Source organism: Mesoplodon densirostris, chromosome 12 (genome assembly GCF_025265405.1).
Source record: "Mesoplodon densirostris isolate mMesDen1 chromosome 12, mMesDen1 primary haplotype, whole genome shotgun sequence".
NCBI lineage: Eukaryota > Metazoa > Chordata > Mammalia > Artiodactyla > Ziphiidae > Mesoplodon > Mesoplodon densirostris.
In genome coordinates, this window is record NC_082672.1 from 99854891 (window position 1) to 99860890 (window position 6000).

The window sequence follows — 6000 nt, forward strand, 5'->3', positions numbered from 1 at the left end:
AATGTTTTAGAGTACAAGATCAACACAATTTTATCACATTATATATTAATAACAAATGTGTAGAAGCTTAAATTAAAATATGTGATGCCATTTACAACTGACCTAAATAAATACTTAAATACAAGCCCAATAAGACATTTATAGGACCTCTATACTGAAAATTACAAAATGCTGATGAAGAAAACATTTAAAGTCCCAAACAAATAGGGAGACATACCTTGTTCATGGATTAGAAAACACAACATAATAAAGATGTCAATTCTCCCCAAGTTAAGAGGCTTAACACAATTACTCTTAAAATGCCCTCAAGGTTTTTGCGGATATAGACAAGCTTTTTCTAAGATTTATATGGTAAGAAGAGGCTGAAGAATAGCTAAAACAATTTGTAAAGGAAGATTAAACTGGGAGGAATTAATCCACCCAATTTCAAGACTTTGCAGTAATTTTGGAGGGTAGATACATAGATCAATGGAATGGAATAGAGAACCCAGAAATAGACTGACATAAATACATTTAACCTGTTTTTGACAGCAGTGCAAAAGCTATCAAGGAAGAATAGACATTTCAAAAAATGGTACTGAAACAGTTGGACATCCCTCGACAAAAACAAACAAAAAATGAACCTTAACCTAAACCTCCACACCTTACACAAAAGTTAAATCAAAGTGGATCATAGTCTTAAATGTAAAAGCAGGACATTTTTAGAAAAAAATATAGGAGAAAATCTTTGGCATCTAGAACTAGGTGAATAATTCTTAGACTTGACACCGAAAGTATGATCAATAAAAGCAAAAACTGATACATTGGATCTCATCAAAATGAGTTAAAAATGCTTCATAGAAGATCCTTTTAAGTGGATGAAAACTCAAATTACACAGTGGGAAAACATATTTGAAAATCCCATATGAGACAGATGACTTGTATCTATAATATACAAAGAACTCTCCAAACAACTTAAAAAAATCCAACTAGAAAATAGGCAGAAGACAGGAACAGACATTTCATGGAAGAGAATATACACATGGCAAAGAAGCACATGAAAAGATGCTCAACATCATTAGCATTAGGGAAATGCAAATTAAGACCATAATGAGATATCAGAGAATAACTAAAATTATAGTGACAACATCAAATGCTGGCGAGTATGTAGAAAAGTTATATCACGTCACTGGTGGAAAAATAAAATGGTTTAGCCACTCTGAGAAACAGCTTGACAGTCTCTTTTAATCCTAAAAGTAGATTCACCCTACAATGCAGTAATTGTACTCTTGAGCATTTATCCAAAAGAAACAAAAACTTAATTAAGTTCCCACAGAAACTTACACATAAATGTTCAGAGCAGTTTTATTTATAATAGCCAATAACTGGCAACTACCCAAATGTCTTTCAATGGATGAATGTTGAAACAAATTGTGATAAAATCTTATGATAGAATACTACCGAGCAACGATAAGGAACAAATTATTAATATATGCAAAAATTAAAATGAACTTCAAGGGAATGATGCTGAAGAAAAAAATTTTAAATCCAATCTCCAAAGATTAAGTAATTCATGATTATGTTTACATATTATTCTTAAAATAACAAAACTGTGGAGATGGAGAACAGATTAGAAGTTGCCAAGGGTTAGAGATGGGGGTAGAAGGTACAGTGGGGAAACTTTGTGAGGTTTTTGTGGTCCCAGTACAAATAATACAGCACTCTTGGTTTTAATCCCTAAAGATGTTTAAAAACAATTCCTAATAAGAGTTGTCCAGATATTTAGCAATGGCAGCAGATTACAGGTATAGCTCCCCAACATGACAACTTCAAAAGAGATTGTACTAATTCAATGCATATGTTAATTTTAAAAAGGCCAGTTACAGTACTTAAATGATATATATCTTAACGATATTATTCTAAGTATCTAGCTATACCAGATGGACTAGCAGGATTTTCTGTACATTCAATCTTATTTAAGACAGTAAATCTTATAATAAGAGAGTTAAAAAAAAAAGAAAAAGAAAAAACAACAAACCTCAACTACAGTTGGATATTCTCATAGGAAGATGAGGTGAAAAAAGTAGCAGTGGTTCAAAAGCTTAAGCAGTGGCACCTAAATTTGGCTGCATATTAGAATCATCTGAAGCACTTTTTAAAAACCCTCACACTGACTGTTGGTCATCCTAGACCAATAAAATAACTTTAAATCTCCTCAGATGATGCCAGTGTCTAGCCAGAACTGAGAACCAGCGGACTAAGCAGAAGGGGATGTTTCTACAAAGAGTTCTTAACAATAAGTCCTTTCACCCAATCAGATTTACCTTCCCACAAAGGGGTAAAGAAGGCTAGATGTTGTCCATACTTGCTTCGCTTTAATTAGCACTTGTGACTTGCCCAAATCCTAGATCATGTTTCCCCTAAATTTCATGTTATTCCCTAAGTTTTTCAAATCCAGGGCTAAGGGGTTTGCCAGGATGAGATTTTAAGTGTTCACACAGGGGAAGTCCCTGGCAAACCAGGAAAGTGGTCACTCTACATTGAATTGTAAAGTATCCTAAATAACCCTGCCACTGCTCCCAGATACTAGTCTGTGCCAACCAGTGGAGAAAAGGCATTCTCCATTACTACCATGGCAAATGCTGCTGTACTTGCCTTGGCTACTCCCTATCTTTTCCAGGCGTCACTCCCCTTCACCTTCTGGTGGACGCTTTGGCAGCTGACAATGCAGATATTTTCAAACTTTAAGGTGAATAAAAATCATCTGGAGGGCCAGTTATAACAGAGATCACTGAGCCCCACTAGAGTTGATGATTCCATAGGGCTGGGATAGGGCCCTAAAACTTGAATATCTGACACATTATCAGGGGACGCTGGTAAAGCTGGTCAGGTTGTTACCGAATGCAGGTTCGTGTGTCTGAAGCACAGTGAGGCCAAACAAACCTAAAGGTTGGAGTCTGGAGAAGAGAAAGGTTTATTGCAGGATCGAGCAAGGAGAGGGGTGGTCCATGTTCCAAAACCCCTGAAATCTCCAAAGGATTTCAGCAAAGCATTTTTAAAGGCCAGGTGAGGGAGGGACATCCCAGGGCATGTGATGAGCTCGTGCACAATCCTCTGATTGGCTGATGTTGAGGCCACAAGGCAGGTAACATTATCCATCCTTAGGTGCCAGAAGTTCTGGGGGCTATGTGCTCATGATCATCAAGGAGTTCATTTCTTCCATTGGGTGGTGGTTTTTCGCATCTGAAAACTCAAGAAATATGCCTGAGATACTATTATCTGAGTACTTCAGAGAGAAACTACAATAGAGGATATGGTGGATGGGTCTGCCCTAGGAAGGCCCCATAGGGTACTGCTTGGTTACAAGGTGACCATACTTTGAGAACCACTTCTCTAGTGGCTTGGAATGTTAAGAAAGCAATGGAAGAATCCCTTCCCAGATCTAGATTCTAGTATCACCAGCTATTTTGGTGGGAGGAAGGGTAAATTTTGTCCTTGCTTGGACTCCTTGTTCATTTATATCAAAGCCTATTTGAGGCAGTGCATTTGGAAGTCCTGCAGATCTGTCTTTTGCTTCAACAGTGTTTGGAATGAACAGTCCCAGGGACGCTCCTTGCTCCAGCCCCCGACCACCCTCCAACCTTTCTTCCTTTCGCAACCTTTGGAATCAGACACTCAGCTATCCTCAGCCTCCAGGACAGGCCAACACCAGTTGTTGAGCTTAGCTCCTTATCAGTGATCAACCACGAGTTCCCAGGTTCGTCAGAATTATTCCACCGAGGTGGAGGCCCCCGTCCACCGCCTGTTCATCTTGCATCTGTGGACACTTACCTCTCTCTGAGCATCTATTTCGACAGCAACAATGGGACTCTGGACAGTATGGGCCACATTTTTTGCCAACTGGCTGAGGAGAAGTGTGAGGGCGCCCAGCGCCTCTTGAAAATGCAAAACCAGTGCTGCGGCCACGCCCTCTTCCAGGATGCGCAGAAGCCTTCTCAGGATGAGTGGGGTAAAACCCAGGATGCTGTGGAAGCCGCCATTCTTAGGGAGAAGAATCTGAACCAGGCACTATCGGATCTGCGTGCCCTGGGTCCTTCCCTTGCAGACTCCCAGCTCTGTGACTTCCTGGAGAGCCGCTTCCTGGAGGAGCAGGTGAAACTCATCCAGAAGATGGGTGACCACCTGACCAACCTCCGCAGGCTGGCTGGTCCGCAGGCTGTGCTGGGCGAGTATCTCTTTGAAAGGCTCACCCTCGAGCCAAACAGGAGTCTCTGAAGTCCAGCCGCATCTGAGGAGACCCTCTGGCGTCAGAGCTTCTGCCTGAAGCCCCGCTCTGCAGCCACTAGGCAGCTTTGTAACCACCCTGGAGCCCTCTCCCAAGCCTTGGACCAAATGGAAACAATAACGCTTTTTGCAGAAGGAAAAAAAAAAGCCTATTTGAAATACAAACAGAATAAAGCGAAAAAAAGGAATATATACATATATTCATGTTCTTTTAACATATGAATTGCCCCACTTTATCTGTGTGAAATAAGTTTGTTCCCATTATTGGGCTGGTTCTCAAGCTTTGCTGCTTGTTTGAATTACCTAAAGAGCTTTGAAGAAAAACATTGGTGTCTGGGTCCCAGCCCCAGAGATTTTGATTCAGTAGGTCTAGGGAGGAGCCTGGGCACGGGGAGGTCTCAGAGTTCCCCAGGTGATTCTAATGTGCAGCAACTTTGTGAACCACCTCTTGGCTTCAATGCAGCTAGTCATCAGATATTAAATCTAAGACACATGGACTACTAGTGCGTGAGCTCTGTTGCTAGGTGTATTCCATTTTCTTCCTCCTGGAAGATTCGTGCCAGGGAAAATGATTGATAGTGGTGTTACTTCTCTGAAATGGATGGAAATTTCCAATTAGCATGAACAGGGGAGGGTGAATGGGTGAATGCAATAAGGTGTATCATTTACGTATTGCCCTATGTGTATGGCTAGAAGCTTTTGCAACTGAGGTCTGCCCTACTTTTCATGCTAATGGTAATGCTTGTCCTCCTAATGCAGCTGTAAACCTTATAAGCCCATAGGTAGACAGCATCACAAAATATTTACCCCTCCCCACTGGCCCACTCTCAAGCTTCACTCCCCTTCCCCAATACACAAATGTACATCACTGTGCTTGAGACCAATATCAACATACTGACCTTCAATTCTTCTACTTTGCAGCTTCCCTCTTATCAGGAGATGTCAGCACATAGTGCAAGGACAAATGCTTGCCTCTTGAGGAGTAATGTAGACAAAGCCTCCAAGAGACAAATAGCCCTCAGGGAGGGGGAAATAGTCTTTCAAACAGGTTGATGCCCAGAGGAGGCATTTTCAGTCATCTCAGCTTAGAGGTCAAATATCCAAAATTAAAAAGGTTAAAAAAAGAAGAAGAAAGCAAGGAAGAAAAGAAGGAAACAATTTTCTTATCTCATAGTAATAAGGCAGTTTTCCTTAAAAAAAAAAAGACTTAAATTCTCTTTCCTAATCAAAATGTGCTTTTCCATCTTTAGACTATTCCTCTTATATCCTGTATTATTCATGATGTTTAATTCTTGAAATAGCACATGGCTGAAAACAGAAGCTAACCTCTTGTTCACTATGAATTAAATCTTCTTTTCCTAGGACCCGTCTACAATGTACAATTTGGGGTTGGCCAACATGATTATTTTCTCTGAAATACGTTACAGCATTTTGCCTTTTCAATATATAGTTATACAATACATTGTTAACACAACATATTTAATATAGTCAATATAGTAAATACAACTATAACACACATGATATGATGCCACTTTGGTGATTTTCTTCATCCATGTAATTCTGAAATTTGACAGTATAGTTTTCATATTCTAATGAGCTGAGTATTACCTTTTCAAGGATAGAAAAATAAAATAAATTCATGATATTCTTGTGTGGTTTGCCCCTGGGGTGGATTACCATAATGGGGGGATATTTGAGCCTTTCCCCAAGTCATTAAAAATCCTCCAGCATGCAGCC

At 39.9% G+C, this 6000-nt stretch overlaps 1 pseudogene; it reads left to right on the forward strand.

Moving 5' to 3' along the window:
* Positions 1–4254, forward strand: part of LOC132499904 (ferritin light chain-like) — an 89735-nt pseudogene extending 85481 nt beyond the window's left edge.
* Positions 4255–6000: the final 1746 nt, after the last annotated feature.